The sequence below is a fragment of the Pongo abelii genome, chromosome 5 (assembly GCF_028885655.2).
Source record: "Pongo abelii isolate AG06213 chromosome 5, NHGRI_mPonAbe1-v2.0_pri, whole genome shotgun sequence".
Taxonomy (NCBI): domain Eukaryota; kingdom Metazoa; phylum Chordata; class Mammalia; order Primates; family Hominidae; genus Pongo; species Pongo abelii.
The window spans coordinates 25,963,289-25,981,580 of record NC_071990.2 but is presented as its reverse complement, the minus strand read 5'-3'; the positions used below and the strand labels follow the sequence as shown (position 1 = coordinate 25,981,580).

Below are 18,292 nucleotides of genomic sequence, written 5' to 3'. Positions count from 1 at the left end.
GAGGGCTGCAACAAATTACACATCTATCAATAATTTATTTCATTGCTCATTTCCTTATGTTCTTACTAACAATGTGTTATAAAACTTTTAGATTTCTGAAATCCAAATGGTGAAAATATTATTTTCTTTTACTATACATTAACTTAATTGTCTTTCTGTGAGTTGTAAAACTTTTCAGTCTTTGTCTATGTCTTTATTTTACTCTCATCCTATAATTATAGTTTAGCAGTGCATAGAATTCTAGATTGAAAAATGTTTTGCCACAGCATTTTCAGGATATTTTTCCATTATTATGGCTTCTATTGTTGCTAATGATAAAAATTATAAATGTAATTCACTATTCATTTATAATTTAACTAGTGCATCAACTAGTTGCTAAATGGGTAGATGCTAATATTTTATGCTTATTTTTAATTAAAGCCTGCTAGTAACATGGCAGAAATATATGTCAAAGAAAAGTGTGTATTATATCTGAGAAATTCAAGTCTACTATTATCACTATTTTAAATCATTACTTCAGACTATTATATAATGTATTTAGAGAAGAAGTTTAATTACTGAAACAGAGTAAAATAATCATATGATTTGTTGAGGACAGTGGCTCTTCTATGGCACCCTGGCAACTTTGCAGATCTGCACATAGGCCACACAGGCAAGGCTCAGTTGCACTCTGATCCATTATGGTAGAATGCCCTGTGATCCTCCCAGAATCCCCTGTGTGGCAGAATTCTCTGTAATATATCATATTATAATTATAATTATATTATATTTATATGCGAAGAGGCAGTTTTGTGAGGAATTGTCACAAGACCACTTATCATCAGCCTCCCCGACTAGATGGAAGTTACTTATCTTGCGGGAGGCTGCTGTGAGGTAGTTTCTCATCTATCACTTCTCTGGTTCCAGTGAGACATAGGACTTTCTACATCTGCCCTTTGGTTAGATGCAGGCTATAAAATTGCATGGCTGTAGTGTGGAGTTGGCTCCTCAATGACAGAACAGTCCACCTCTTGTGTCATTTGTCATTTGGCCCTTCCAGTTTCATGTCTTCTTTTGGAACTAGGCAAACTGGGATGTAACATCATGTTGATTTTGTTTTTGCTACTTGTTTAAATAATAAACTGTGCTATGGACTGAATGTTTGTTCTCTCCAAATTCAGATATTGAAACCTCAACCTCAATGGTGATAGAATTAGGAGGTTGGGTTTTTGGGAGGTAAATAGGCCATGATAATGGAGAGCTCATGAATGGAATTAGCATCCTTATAAAACAAGAGAGAGCCTGCTTTCTCTCTCTTTTTCTGCTCTCTGCCATGTGGGGAAACAGGGAGAAGAGGGCCATTTGCAAGTCAGGAAGTGGGTCCTCAGCAGACACTGGATCTCCTGGTAACTTGATCTTGGATTTCTCAGCCTCTGGAACTGTGATAAATAAATTTCTGTTTTTTAAGCCTACAGTAATTTTTCATGGCAGCCCAAACTAAGACAAACTGTCTAACATTTGGATTCATTGTCTCCTTCCTGGCTAAATATGTAAAAACGTGGCAAGCTAGCCTAGCAGCTGCCCCTGTGCTGCTGCTTAGCAACTACTTACCTGCTTGACAGATTACTGTCTACCTGGAAAATCCTAGAGGAAAACCTGGAAAACTGAAATGATAAAATTTAGCAAAGCAGCCAAATACAATATTATAACACAAATATCAATAGCATTCATTAATAGAAAAGCAGTTAAAAATAAAATGTAACAGTCTCGTATTACATTTATACACAGATATGTTAATAAGCAAGAAAAATAATTTAAAATAAGCTCCATAAAATGTATAAAGCTCCATGAAGAACACCATAAAGCTTTACAGAAGTACATAAAGAGTTCGCATACCTCAAAGCTTCTAGCTTCTTAAATGGCAAATCACAAGTCTACACAAATGTCTATCATTTATATTAATCTAAAAATTCAATGCAATTCTGATAGAACTTTCTTCAGAAGTTGAAAAACAAAATGTTTGTACAGTTCAATTGGAATCAAAGATGATTCCAATACTTTCAAAGGGCAGTTCCCCTACTGTGGCCAAAAATCTGTTAAAACTAAGACACAAGATCATGGCAATTGAAACCAGAAAAAAAATAAATCCAACAATTATACAACATGTGTCTAACCTCAATAATTAGATAAATTAATTCAGGCTATTCACATTAAAAGCAATGGGACTGATAACGTTTGGCTCTGTCCCCACCCAAATCTCACCTTGAATTGTAATAATCCCCATATGTCAAAGGTGGGGCCAGGTGGAGATAATTGAATCATGGGGGCAGTTTCCCCCATCCCCCATACTGTTCTCATGGTAGTGAAGAAGTCACATGAAATTTGATGTTTTTGTAAGTGGGAATTCCCCTGCACAAGCTCTCTTTTGCCTGCTGCCATGTAAGATGTGCCTTTGCTTCTCATTTGCCTCCTGCCATGACTGTGAGGCCTCCCCAGCCATGCTGAATTGATGAATTATTAACACAACCAATAGATTATTAGCTAAAACACATTAACTAGAACTAACTAGAACTCTAATTTTAAAATCCAAGGTAGTTCTGAAACTCTCTTTGTGAAACACTGTGAGTCCGTTAAACATCCTTCCTTTATAAATTACCCAGTCTCAGGTATGTCTTTATTAGCAGCATAAGAACAGACTAATACAGGGGCCTTCACTAAATCATGTGGTGAACTGAGACCATTTTTGGCCACATAGTAGGTTTTTTGAAACACAAACATACAAGCATGTGCTATCCCTCATTAGGAAAAATCAGAAACAAAATAGACCTACTTTTTAATATTTAAGGTAGAAAGGAGAAAAGTTTTACCAAGTCAATTATATAGGATCCTGAACAATTCACAAAGAGGTAATAGAAAGAGCTATCCATCAGAAATATGAATACATTAAGAGGTAGCTATTAACAGAAAATGTTGATGGCTGTGAACAGAGCCTTTGTCTTATGCTCTTTGAATCCTCAACAGCAGCTTATCTGGATAGAGTTGGTGTAGTTGATAATGACCTTGATGTCCTCAGATATAGCATGCTTAGTCAATTCCCTGGGTAGGAGCAGGTGCACAGATCATTAGCTCTCTCTAGAGGCTACAGTGCAGTATCTGTTACAATGAGCCTAGAGGGAGTCTTGTCCTACTGTGTGCTTGACGATATCCTTGATAAAATAGTTCTCAAAACATGTTGCCTTGGATGAAATGCCCATGTTGGAGCACACTTGTTTCAAGACCTTGTTAAAGTAGATGGAGTAGTTCTCTGTAGGGCATCTCTCATGCTAATCTTCTGAGTTTTGGTAAAAGTTAGAATTGTTTTTGGGGATGGCAAACAAATGTTCTTAAAGTCATTTATGGTGATAGCAAACTACTTAAAGGAAGACCCAGGCATAGTAGATTCAGCCTCCCACTACTTAGAGATAAAAAGACTGGCAGCCAGTACCAAGTAGGAACTATTTATAGTTGCCATATTCAAAGAAGGCATAGGGACAACCCAATCTCTCATTGGACAAAAAATAAATGATGCATGTAAATGAGTTGATCAAATTCCACTCTGATTTAATAGTGTTCATATTTGGCATGAACCACTCAGAAAGCAACACCAGACAGCCTAGAACCCGAGTCTGGCCCGTACCAAGAGTACTTTGAAAAGATTCTTCCTACAGCACCTAAATTTTGTAGGTTTCGGCTTCAACTACTTGAGAGAAACTAATCTCCTTAACTTAAGTCTATGAGAAATGACACTGGTCAAGTTTGGGTCATAAATCCAGCCACCTACAATCAACTGCTGTCAGAAGCTGCCTTTTTGAGTCAACCCTAGCTTGAGCAGGAATTATCTGACCTGGAAAAGAAGAGTGATCCTGGAAAACATTGCACCTAGATTGAGGGATCAATGTCTCCAGGACTGATTCAAAATCTTAGTAAATTGGAAAAATTATTTTAAAAATTATGGAGAAGGAGTTGGACTAGCAAATTAGGAAACAGATTAAACCAAGATACCATAAGAGGTTGAGAACATTATGAAGATGATACTTAAACTTCAAACAGAGCATGAAATGATATTTAAAGACTTTAATGAAAAAGCAAAGGAACAGAGGCTGTCACTTCATAAGTGGGACATCAGAGCATATGCACACAGTACTCTATAATCTTGAAAACAAACCACTAAAGAAAACAAACCACATAAGAAAACATGTTAAAGCTGAGAGAAATTTAAAATTTCTCCCCCACCTCCTGCTGTGTTAATGTTACTAGTTGATTGGATGATTCACAATCCATGAATTATTAATTACTAACACAACCAATAGATTATTAGCAAAAACACATTAACTAGAACTCTAATTTTAAAAACCACGGTAGTTCTGAAACTGTCTTTGGTATATGATGTTCAAGTCTGATAAAAGGAACTCGCTGGCAGCTAGTGTACTTGGTGTTGGCCAATAGTGTGCTTGGCCAGCTCCCCAGGCAGCAGGAAGCATTTTGAATGGCCTGGAGGTATGGTCAATCATCTGTTACAATGGGCCAGGTGGGAGGCCTTACCAGTGATCCACTCAAGGATGCCATTGCAAAAGGAATTTATGATTCACATGGCCTTGGATCAGATGCCAGTGTATCTGTTTCAACATCCTACAAGATTACTAGTTGTTCACTTAGAGTCTCCCAGCAGCTGAACTTCTATTTCTCTCGTCTTTCTTGATCTTAACCCTGGCATCTTGTTGGAAAATATTCTGATGCAATGGAGCTTCCAAGTTTGCTATAAGGAGGCAGGCCATCTATGAAACAGAAAATCTCACAGGCCAAATAAAGATGATAGATATGCATAGTTGGTTAAATAAATTTAAAATCCACTGCAAGATGCAAGGGAAAAAGATAGCGTAATTTTACATACTTAGAATAGAGAGCAAGCAAGATGGGAGGACCATAGTGTTGACCTGGGAGTACAGAATGTGCCAACATCCTGTCTTTCTCTGCCACATTAACTTTCCCAGCTAATGGTGTGATTACAAGGACTAGCATGGAGATTCCAACAAGGGAGCCCACAGACAGGAAGTGCCATAGGAGAGAATAATAACACACACTTGCTCTATGAGAAAGACATGCTAAACAGCCATGGGTTTTATATATTTCTTTTTTAAAATTGACAAATAAATCTTGTATATATATATATATATTTATGGTGTAAAACATGATGTTTTGATATACGTAAACACTATAGAACAGCTAAATCAAGATAATTATCCATTACTTCACATATGTATCTTTTTGTGGTGAGAACATTTAAAATCTACTCTCATAGCAATTTTCAAGTATACAATACATTGTACTAATTACAGTCACCGTGTTTTACAATAGATCGCCTGAACCAAACTTATTCCTCCTGTCTAACTAAAATTTTGTATGCTTTGCCGACATTTCCGCAACCTGTAACATTTGGTAACCTCTGTTCTCCTCTCTGCTTCTAGAAGTTTGATATACTTAGATTCCATATACAAGTGAGATGATGTAGTGTTTGCATTTCTGTGCCTGTTTTTTTTTTGTTGTTTGTTTTTTTTTTTTTTTGCTTACCCTAATGTTCCTTGGGTTCACCCATGTTTTCACAAATAGCATGACTTCCTTATTGTTAAAGGCTGAATAGTAGTGTGTTTCTTGAACAGAGAACACATGGTGACAGAATGGGTGTCCCCAGTAGGTGGCTGAATCAAGGCCTTGAAAATACTGGGTGCTTGTATAACCTTCAGTGTACCCTGGATATCTAGTGTTAGCTGTATATTTAGTATATCGTAAGTATCTTGTGCCCAGGTGTCTTGTTTATTTCAGGCCTCATGAATATAGTTATCTCTTTGTCCTCCCATTTCTTAACCTATGTATGATATACTTATTAATTTCCATGAATACATAACATATGACTTTCATACATCCACATCCCATTCATTTTCTTGCCCTCTATAGAGGAAATAAATATTCTCAAATTATACAAAAAACGCATATTACACATGGCTTTCTTGGAGCCCTTTCTAGAGATTGTAGAACACTTCAAAACTTTAGGCATATCAAAATCTGTTTCTAGCTTCCTTGAAAAGAGAAAAAGTGTCTACAGGTGACAAGGAAAATCCTGCAGATACTTGTATTCAAAGGAAGTCTGAAAAAGTCTGATTGGATAAAAAATAATGGAAAAAGGCATGTAAAAGTATCTGCAGTTCTGCTTTGCTTGGATGAGGCACCTTCCAGAGAAGTTAGCCGTTAAGGGATGTGTGTGTGTATGTGTGTGTGTGTGTGTGTGTGTGTATGTGTGTAAGGGATATAGTCCTTATGACCTCTGCTTTTGGTTTGGCATTAGAGGGCGCTACTTCGCAGGGGACATCTGGTTGTGGGAAGCAGGGTGGCGAGGCTCGCGCTGAAGTCCCAGACTTGGTCTTCCCTGGCCGGGCTCCAGCGTCGTCTGCTCCGAAAAGGCATCTATGCCCAGCGTGTCGGGGCCAGAGCGCAGGTGTACCTGGCGGCCGTGCTGGAGTACCTGACCGCCGAGATCCTGGAGCTGGCTGGCAACCCGGCCCGCGACAACAAGAAGACCCGCATCATCCTGCGCCACCTGTAGCTGGCCATTCGCCACCTGTAGCTGGCCAGGAGCTTAACAAGCTGCTGGGCAAAGTCACCTTCGCGCAGGGCGGTGTCCTGCCCAACATTCAGGGCGTGCTTCTGCCCCAGAAGACCAAGAGCCACCACAAGGCCAAGGGCAAGTAACGTCCCCAGATAATAAAGCCCAGCAGAGCAGATGACCTACTTTTCGAGGGGAAAGGAAAAGTAAAACCAAAAGCCAGCCACGAGTTCAAGTAAAAGCAGAGGCAGATAATGCCCAAGAGTATTTCAATAAAGTCTCTTCATTCCTTTCATTCATTACCTTGATACTCTCCACTTTGTTTTCTTTACCAATATTATGTCACATTGGTTTCCTGAAAGCTGAGTTTAGCACTGGATTTCAATGCAAGCTGTATTAGGTTGGTGCAAAAGTAATTGCGATTTTTGCCATTACTTTTAACGTGTGTGTGTGTGTGTGTAAGGGATATAGTCCTTATGACCTCTGCTTTTGGTTTGGTATCAGAGGGCGCTACTTTGCAGGGGACATCTGGTTGTGGGAAGCCATTACTTTTAATGGCAAAAATCGCGATTACTTTTGCACCAACCTAATAATTTCGTGAAAGACATTTTTATGTGGTATCCAGAAAAGCACTTATAAAACAGTTTTGTTCATGTGGGCTGTTTTATTTGCCATCAAGTTATAATGAATTTGTCAACTGATGATTAATTTCTTCAAGCCTAAGGGACGTGCTTTAGTGCTTTTTATTTGGCATGTTAAGACTGTATTTAGCCTTTAGATATTTTACTATAGGGAGGTATGTATGTGCCAATTGGTTGAAGGTTTCACTCTGTGGGCTGTCAGCTTTCCCAAGAGGTCTCATTCCAGGGTGGTCAGCCAGGCTGATGTAAAAGAGGGTTACAGGCCAAAGGACACTCCTGTAATGGCCTCTATCAGCCACATTTCTGCCAAAGCTGGACTCTGCAGAGTCCAGATCTGGAGAGTTCAGTAAGGTCTGTAACCTGTAGTTTTATGGAAGATACCCTAGGCTTCATTTCTAGATAAGCGTGTGTCCAAAGCATTGGTTTAGATTGATTTCCTTTTGCCTGATACTAACTCTAAGGGTAACAAAATCCTGTCTCTGGAATGGTGTTGCATCTGCTAGGAATGAACATTTGGCGCAATCTGATGGTTAGATGGTTTCATAAATATCTGTACATACGGCAGATGTTAGTCTAAAATTTACTTTTATTAAACCTAACTTTAGATCACCTTAAGTTTCTCTGATGGCTACCATTGTCTAACAACTAGAAGCTTACGTCAGTTCCCAGACTGGACTGTGGAATAGAGTTCGACCTAGAGTAAAGAAAGAAGCATGCGTACAAAACACAACCTTTGACTTTGGAGTCCAGAGGAGAAATAGATGTATCTGCCCAATAAACCCACAGGGTAATGAAAAGTGAAGCAATTACATGGTTGAACAATTATCTTCTAGGCCGTCCTTTTTGAAAGTCCAACCAAAAGCATTACATCTGGGAAGCAGAGGCATTATCAATAGAAATAAAATACATAAAACGTGTAGTAAAGAGAAGAATTTTCATCCTTTTGGAGTACGACTGGTCTAGAGTAAAAAATATACATTTTTGAAGTGTGCTGCAATACTAGTATACAGGCTTATTATGTAAACATATGTGTTGCAGAATCAAAAGTTTCACAAAATAATCCTGACTCTTACTAAGTGGGATGCACTCTGATCTGTTCCATTCTATTCTGGCCTCATCTATTTTGTTTAAAAAATCATACTGGCTAAATTGATAAGAGGTACTAAATTGATAAGAGTAATGACCTGAAAAACATTGGGTCAGGTTGTAGGTTGAAAAACACTGGGATGATGGGAGTGACCAATCAGACAACTTGGTACTGCACCCACAAGGCTGCAGCAATTGGCTCAAATGGTAATAAAGTACTCTGGGCTGGGCCAATAAGAGCCTTTCCTAGGTTTTGAACACAGCTGCTTTTTCTTCTCTTTTATGGATGTGATGAATGAGACTCCAAAACTGCCAACAGACTTGTCTGTTGCCTCTTGGAGAAGATTTAAGAGAAGGGAGAAAGTGCAAAAGAACAGCTGAAATAAGAGTTTGAAAGGTCTTCATTTATTTTGGGGCAGAGATTTAATTCCAGTCTCTGGTCCCTGGAACTGTGCTTGTTACAGCTGCTCATTCTTATATTCTGTGACCTACCTCAGTCTCCATATTTTCTTTTTCTCTTTCTTTCTCTTCCAAAGCCATTTCAGTTGGACTTCTATCACTTGTAAGCACAGGTGTCTGACAAATAGAAGCCACAACTGAGTACAATAAAAACTAAACCTTGCAATACAAAGGCCAATAAATAGGTTTGGCCCTTAATCCTCTCTTGTAACAACATTGACATGATCTTGCTCCTCATCCTGATTTAGACCAAGAGAAAAATAAGAGTCTGAGTGGGAGAGGGAGGAATCAAAAGGAACTGAGCCAAATTAAGAGCTTTTGGTGTAAGTGTTGGAAGCTGAGAAAAGCCAAGTCAAGCTGCAGATAACTCCCCTTCATAAAGGAGGCAGAGGGAAAAAATAAAATAAAAAAGAGGAGAATAAGAAAGAAATTACCTTTTTCATTTTTCTCCAAGTTACAATTTGCAATCTAGCTACACTTTAAGTGATTGATGTGGTCACTAGGGGCTAAGAAACAAAAATGTTTCAGATAAGAACATGGAGCCCCCAGATTCAAAATGCCAGCACCTCACACACCCATCCCGGCAGCACAACCAACATTCACCCTCATCTGCTAAGACAAGTTCTCAGAATCAGAAAGTTCATTAACCTGTACTTCAGTAGTAAATAACATTTAAGTTTTGGAAATGTATTCTTCTATTTGGCAATTCAACACCATCACTTGTAACAAAAACCAATAGACAAGTACAACTCAACATCCTCAAGACAGAGCACCAAAATTAACAGAAAAACTAGAACCCCACTCCAAACTAGAAGAATGTTGGTATAAATATTTAACATATATAAATGAATAATATCAGAAATATATGCTGACATACTTAAAACAAAATTAGATGTGTGAAAAAGGTTTTCTTAGAAATGACAAATATCCTTAGAATTAGGGAAGAAGGAGAGAAATAAGAAAGGAAGGGAAGAAGGAAGGAAAGAATAAGAAAAAAATGAAGCAGGGAAGAAGGAAGGAAAGGAGAGAAGGAGGGAAGGAGGGAGGAAGGAAGAAGGAAAAAAGGAAGGAAGGAAGGAAGGGAAGGAAGGTAGGCAGGTGATCTCAGGAATTTGGAAGAAAATTGATACAGCTCAAATTCACAGTAATGTCAACATACAAAAGGAAGAATAATGAGAGGGAAATTTTATAGGAAACTGATGTTGAAAGTTGGTTTCAATGTTTGCCCAGCAGATGAAATAGTCTGGAGGGTAAGAGAATGGACACAACAGCCAGACTTTCCGGGCGGTTGGATTCCTGACTCCATAGCTTACTAGCAAGTTACTTAACCTCTCTGTAAACTGGCATAATAATAGTATCAACCATAGAAGTTTGCTATGAGAAGTAAAAGTGTTATTGTATGTAAAGTGCTTAGAATAGTGCTCAGCACATATTTAGTGTTAAATAGGCCTTATTACAAGGAGTCTCTGAAAAGGAGGTGAGGGGCAGAGTAGAAGAATGATTGCAAAGAAAGAGATAACCACCATCTTTACTTGAGGATATATTTAGTAAATTAAATTATATGGAAAATTATTTTGGAATATTGGTTGGAATGGCATATGGATTAGTCTGGAGAGATGAGATTTTTACATTTTTGAATGTTCCTGTTCATAAAAATGTTATGTCTCTTTATTTAGTTCAACTTTAATACCTTACAATAAAACTTTACAATTTTCTACATAACAATCTTCTACATTTTTTGTTAGATTTATTCCTAGGTTTTATATCCTTTTGTTGCTGTTACATTCTTTTATTGCCATTGTGAATTGTATCTCTTTTTATAATATCTTTTTTTTTGTTTTGGGCTGGTAATTAAAATGCAGTCAGTCTTTGAATATCACTTTTCCATCTGTCAAATTTGCTAAACTCACATTAATTACAGTAATTTATGTACAGATTTTTTTTTGTTTTCTTATGTAGACAATCATATTATCTGTTAATAATTATAGTTTTATTTCTTTTCTAATTGCTTCACATTTCTTGTGTTATTGTGCTAGTTAGGCCTTTCAGTGAATAGATGTAGCAAACACCTCTTTTATGTATCTGATTGTAACAGGAAGATTCACCTTTGGAATATTTGTTGTAGGTTTTACAGATGCTGTTTATTAAATACAGGGAATTTTATTTTATTCATTGTTTGTAGGGAATGCTATCTCTTTACATTTCTTTTTGGAATGCATATAGTAACAATATTTTTTGACTCATGGCTGACTGCTTCCAACTTTTTAATTAAATTATATTTGATTATTTTGAATGAATTTGATTTTTAATTTCTTTATTTCAATCATGAATATTAATCATGACATTTCAGAGGTGGTCATAGAAATAATAATGATAATGATAATTATGACAGATGACCTTCATTTATTGATTTTCTGTTATATGCAAAGTATGGTGGATGGTTTCATTTTGTTTCATGATTTATTCCTACTTTTTTTCAATGATCTCCAAGTGAGACTCAACCAAGTAAAATACATTTACTCTAAGTCCCAGGTAGTAAGTGAAGTTATCTTGATATGAATTCAGCATGGTATAATTGTGTAACTTGTGCTGGTTAAAGAATGCAACACTTTCTCACTTGATAATTATGACATCCTTTATGCACTACAGATATCAATTTTGTTTACTATTCTATCTGAAAGCATATAACACCTCAGCCCATAAGCACTCCTGATTTTCTTTTGTGTATTCTTCTAAAGATTATACTTGTCACAATTGTTCTTTCTTCTTTTCCATAGCCATTGTCCTCAATATATGATTTTGCAGTTTTAGCTGGGCATTCCTGGTAAAATAGTTGCTGAAAGAAATGGCATCGAAACTGGAAAGTAGACTAGAAGGCAGACATGTCTAAGGAAAAAAGTAAGACGTGTTTTCAGTGTGGCAATCTAGGACATAAGTTAATGCATTGTGTAGATAACAAAAAATGCACCATTTTGCTCAGCTGATAGAAGACAAAATAATAGAGATGGAGTGTTCCACTAGCGTTCTAGATGGACTGCCAAGCCCATGACCAGATGATGTCAGCCTGATAACTAGAGTGACCAGATTGACCCCATTTGTCATAGAGATGGTAAGGCAAAACAGGAGTCTGACTTGAACTTGGAGAAAAAAGGATTTGCCAGAACCAAGAAGATGTAAGGTTCTGAGCAGATATAACATAACATATGGGTTCATTGTTTAGACCAGAGTGTGTGTGAAAAACCAGCCAAGCTCCAGTGAATGACCACTGCCATTTAGTCAAGTCTTTTGTTTTAAGACTTAGGCTCATTCAGTGTGTTTGCTTGACAGCTACCCCTGATTCATCAGAATCCCTGCTGGACATTGTGAGCTTTGAGGGAGGGTCTGACTCTGAAAGGTGCTTCCTCTCCCTGGACCCATCCTGGGCTTCCTCTAGGAAAACTAGAGACAGGTTTCTTATGATCACAACAGGATTGTGCACTGGAGTCCTCTGAAATGTAACCCAGAATCAGAGCCTACATCCTGCTGAGCTGTCATGTGACTGATTATTAACAACAATGTTCACAGTCTTATGAAACAAGTCTGAGGATAGCTTTTTTTTTGGTTGTTGTTTTGTTTTAGAGAGAGTCTTGCTGTGTCATCTAGGCTGCAGTGCAGTGGCATGGTCATAGCTCACTGTAACCTTGAACTCCTATGCTCAAGGAATCCTCCTCATCAGCCTCCTGAGTAGTTAGGAATACAAATGCGTGCCACCATCTCCAGCCAATTTTCTAAAAAAAAATTGTAGAGAGGAGGTCTCACTTTGTTGCCCAGGTTTGTCTCAAACTCCTGGCCTCAAGTAATCCTCTGGCCTTGGCCACCCAAAGCACTGGGATTACAGGCGTGAAGCACCGCGCCTGGCTAAAGATAACTGTTAAAGGAGAAATGTGTACTCTATCTTTTCTGATGATCCCCATGGCTAAAACAAAGCAGTTTAAAAATAAATCTTATTCAAAAGGAAAATGTAAAATTCTTTTTTTAAAAAAGATGGATATTACAACCTAAGTCAAGGAAATATCTCAATTCATATTCAAGTGTTTAATCATAGAGGTGAAGAAAATCTGGATTGTTATTCTTTCTACACAGAGACAACTTGGGTCTATTTCTACCAAGTCAAACCAAGTAGCATGTAAACAACTCAGGAGACTTTAAATAAAGTTAAACATTAAATTGCAAAACCAAGTAACATTTTCTGACTTGGATAATTCAGGGTCAGAAACATTTCCTGTGATATGTGAATCCCAAAGTTGATCATTATTTATCCCAGGGTCCAGAGTCCTTCAGAAATGACTCAGGGAAAAATCTTTTACGTAGAAAGGTGAAATTGACACTACCCCCACATGATAACGGGCTTAAATTTTCCATACTTAAATTCTTAAAGTGCAGATGGAAGAAATCTGTTTTTTTTCTTTTATGTTATAAAGAATATAATAAAACTTACCTGAAAGCATTGTGAGGATGACATGTAATAAATGTGCAGTAAATGGTAGCTCTGACTCCCCAGGACCCGGGTTCCTCCTTCTGAATTCTTGATCTGTGAAGTATCCTGCCGGGCTCCCACTTCTCAGCCAGGGTATTGAGAGGTAGTTTACTCACTCTCCTCTCACAATACAGTTCAAATAGGCATAAAGAGTCAAACTCAGAATCTAAAGGAGATCTCCTCAGGGCCATAAAGTAAGAAGGGATTTAAAGTCAAAGTGATGAGTATGAGCTAAGGCCAGGAAAGCCATTAAAGCACAGAACAAGGTGTAAATTTCCATGGCTGACTCTAATGCTCATATAAAGAAAGGAGTCTGGATTATGAACCCAAGGCATTCAGAGAGCTGGAAATAAACTACAGAAAGCTAGGAGTCTGAAGGCTTTGCCTCATCTATGAGACAAGGACAAGCAGAACTATACACATTCTTGTAAAGCAGTGACAGTGCTTTTGACTTCCTGGGTGTTAGCACAAGAGTTAACCACAAGAAATTGAAAGAGTTTGGCCTTCACTGTGCACATGTAGGTATGCCAAATTTATGTCACTTATTTTCCAAAGTGGTTATAGAATGGCCCATAAATGCTACATGATAGCATGTGTGCAAATTTAGAAATAATACAAAGCATTGTTACATATAGTTTGTGAATACTCATATAAATAGTAAGAATAGAAAAAAATGGAGAAATCATATTATATTTATGTCAGGCTTGTTTGGTTTGGTTTGGTTTGGTTTGCTGAGAAAAGGACAAGGACCCAGGGAAAGAGAAAGCAACAGAGTGAATGAAGTTCAAGTTTATCTATAATATTACAATTCACATATTTCAAAGAAGAAAAAAATTAACAAAATTTCAAATAAGGGGGAAAATAAAAAATAGCAGAGGAAAAAATACAAAAATACTGAACTCTTTAATTGTAATTTATCTCTTTTTAACCTTTTCAAAAAAGACTAAAGACATTGAAGACACCACAAAGCAAAGCAAAATAGCTATATGCAAATGTCTGAACCAGAGGACACCTATGAGGTCCCAAGGAGACACTCACAAGGAGAAGGTGGAGAAGCTTACATCAGCCAAAAAGCAGGAAGAACTGCAGAGGGGGTTGGGCTGGATTTCTGAATGCTTCTTCAAAGCCTATTTGGCAAGAAGCCCTTCTGAGTCAACTTTGTAGTTTGATGACTTTTATTAATGATTAGCAACTTAAGCCCTAGGGTGGCAAAGAATCCTCATCTCTCTGCTCCAAAAAGTCCAAGGGAGCAAGCTTGGAGGAAACGCTGGGTTCAACTTGAAGCCCTTCCACAGACATTAAGTCGGTAAGTCACTTCTCTTGGTATTGAGATGAAGACCTCCAAAACTCTTTTCTGTATAGCAACGGACAATTTTTATATACTCCCCAACCCCAAGTTTCCTCATATGATAAAAATAAAAATGAAAAATGTAAAAATCTGTATTAACAAGACTGACAAAAGTGAGGGAGAAGTGGCAGGAAGCTGAAGCTTTGTATCTGATCATCCATATGCTTTGAAACTAGCTAGTGGAGACAGTAGCAGCTATGGAAGATAATTCCAAGAAATAGGCACTCTTGTGAGGTGTTTAAAAGCAAAATTTTGCAGGTCAAACTGGCTTGTGAACAAATATCATCTCTTTCATTTACCAACTGGGTGACCTGGAGGAAGAGGGTCAGTAATATCTCCATCTGGGGTTGATGTAGACTGGCTGGTGCAGTAGTTTATAAGAATGGCAATAATAATTATTTCTATTATACCAACGGCTAGGGTGGCTCTGGTCCAAGAAAGCATCTGGAGAAATGCTGCATCAAGATCCAGCGAGTTGGTGTGAAATTTAACCAAACTAAAATGGCTAGGGATAGAAGAGGAAATGGAGAGATGAGGCGATGGGACAGTCACCAGAGTTAGCAGAAAATGGTAGGTGGGCTGAGGGCAGTGGGAAGGAGGGAATCAGGGAGTCCTCAAGGCCAGAATGGAGAAGGTGCAACTTTTTGTGGCAGCTGCAACTTCACAGGTGTGGGAGGATGCTATTAGAACACTCCCTGCCTTTAAACTAACCATCTCTACTGAAAGCTGATCTTCAATGTGGTCCTCTATGAACACTGCTTTAGACCAGAAACTTCTCAGAGTGCAATATATGGCTTCTGACCCAGATAACCAGCATAGTTTTTTAGTGGAAAATAAAGAGAGCTGTTAAAACAAAAGGGATTTACTTGAGTAAAGCCAAGGTGTAGACAGGCTATAAGACTGATTGGAAGGGCACATTTAAGAGAAGATAATGAGAGTGCATTTTCTATGTTGTGCTACTTGAGCCTGTTCTTGGCTCACCCATGGGTGCCTTGGAATTTCCCTCTAGATTACTTCTCTTTCCTCTAGTAATAGCCCCAGGGTGTGGGAAGGGTCAGCAGGCCTTGAATCCAGCTTTTTAAGTCAGTGAAATGTTTTGAGGTTACCATGGCAGTAGGTGTCTGTCATGGTGAGGTGGGTAGACCAGACCTGCTGGCAGGAGAAGATGTAACATCCTGGTTCACTTAAAGATAGGGTGTTGGTACAAGCTGTGTGCAGGTGGTAGACTGTCATGTGAAGCCTTAGATAGCTTTAAAAAGTATTAATATTTTCAAAAGTCAGGAGACAAATGGGAAGATCAGTATGGAATCAGGGAACCTTGACCTGTCTGTGGAGACTGGAGATCATACTGATGAATAGAGGCAGTGGCAATGCAGATGCAGGGCTGGGTATGAAGGATGTCATCTTAGCAAGAGTACCTATGCTTTGCAGAAGAGGTTACATCATTGCAAAGGAAATCAGCGGGAAGTGAAGTCTGACTCATGTTTCAGGGTTTTCATGCCTGAAAAGCATTCATTATATATATAAATATATATATACATAAATATATATATATATAGTAATGAATGTAGTATACATACTACATATCTATTTCTATGTTTATGTAAGTGTGTGTCTTTGTGGATATAGATACGTAGTGTGTATACAACACACCCACACACACACACACTTAGATGAACATTGTTTGATAAATTTCTTAAGTCCAGGAAGTCCATAAAACAATAAATTAAGCCCAAATTTGTAGCCTTTGCCTTCTTTTTTTTTTTTTGGTGTTAAAGCTCATATTATGGCCAATTCCAAGCTACTATCATGACGTTACTGAATTCAGAGTTGGGGAAAGATGTGCAATAGCACATCTTTATACAGTATTCCCACCATATAGATACAAGAGATGTAAAAAGCCTCAAGAGTGGAGCTTACTGTAAAATGCCATGAAATAATTATGAAGTCATAAAGTTAAAATATTACCTTTTAAAAATTACCTTTTAAAATATAATTAATTGAACTCTAAATTCATATCATTTAATGGTTAATGGCTATGTTCAACAACTAGCTTGAAAAATTTCTAAAAACATTAATAATGAGCTCTTCTGGCACCAAGTGAGTTGGTTCTACTACATCATTGCCCTACTGTGCACTATTCTTTCTGAGAATAGTTTTAATTCCCTGCCTTAATTCAGGTTCTTCCATGCCTTTATCTATTTACATAATTTTTCCCTCTGATATAACTTAATATACTTGGAGATGTCTGTTTGGTTGTCTCATTTCTCTTTTTAGGATCTTCATTTAACCTTAGGAAACAAAAAGCCAGCCATCCTTCCCATCAAGAAGTTATTGAATTTCTTGGATTGAGACAACAGTCAGATGCCACGTAGCCCTCATCTAAGTTATCTAAGGAAGGGGAAACTAAGAACTTGTTCCAACATCAATAATTCAGAGAACCCAGGGTCTTTTTTTTAATTTTTAAATTTTTAAATTTTTTTTTTATTATACTTTAAGTTTAGGGTACATGTGCACAATGTGCAGGTTTGTTACATATGTATACATGTGCCATGTTGGTGTGCTGCACCCATTAACTCATCATTTAACATTAGGTATATCTCCTAATGCTATCCCTCCCCTCACCCCACAACAGGCCCCGGTGTGTGATGTTCCCCTTCCTGTGCCCATGTATTCTCATTGTTCAATTCCCACCTATGAGTGAGAACATGCGGTGTTTGGTTTTTTGTCCTTGCGATAGTTTGCTGAGAACGATGGTTTCCAGCTTCATCCATGTCCCTACAAAGGACATGAACTCATCATTTTTTATGGCTGCATAGTATTCCATGGTGTATATGTGCCACATTTTCTTAATCCAGTCTATCATTGTTGGACATTTGGGTTGGTTCCAAGTCTTTGCTATTGTGAATAGTGCCGCAATAAACATACGTGTGCATGTGTCTTTATAGCAGCATGTTTTATAATCCTTTGGGTATATCCCCAGTATGGGATGGCTGGGTCAAATGGTATTTCTAGTTCTAGATCCCTGAGGAATCACCACACTGACTTCCACAATGGTTGAACTAGTTTACAGTCCCACCAACAGTGTAAAAGTGGAGAACCCAGAGTATTAAGCCACCATTCTTGGCTGCTAACATGGGGTGTATTCAAACATGTGGACATCATTTCTGAACTCAGACCCAATTTTTAAGAGATGACATTTTGATCTTCAAGTTTTACCTTCATTTTCCCTTCTGGATTACATATATGGTATCGGTTTTTCATGCTATGTGTCAGTTGAAAGCAGCTTCACAAACACAACTACCTGTTACTAAAATAAGAGGGTATAACTTTAACTAAACAGATCCTGTTTATGACAGAAATACAGTTCATTTCAGGCAGTCATGAGTCCATGTTGTAGGGGCCTCCGCCAACTATCAGGTTCTCACTAAGCACTTCTTCCTTGCCAGTGGTTGATGATGCAGCACCCAGTCTTTCTGTCATATAACCAAACTCAAGCATGCAGAGGCTGATGTGCTGTGAAGAGGCCATAGATCTGGGCAACTCCCATTGCTGCTTAATTCAGGATAATCTTGTAGTGGCTTCAGAATGGAAACCTGACATTTTAGAATGTTCCAATCCAAGCA

General features: G+C 37.9%; 1 protein-coding gene and 1 pseudogene across 1 annotated transcript in view; both read left to right on the top strand.

Moving 5' to 3' along the window:
* Positions 1–18,292, top strand: part of SLC17A3 (solute carrier family 17 member 3) — a 64,968-nt gene that overhangs the window by 21,658 nt on the left and 25,018 nt on the right. The window lies entirely within an intron of this gene.
* On the top strand, positions 6,331–6,762 carry LOC100452567 (histone H2A type 1-like; annotated as a pseudogene).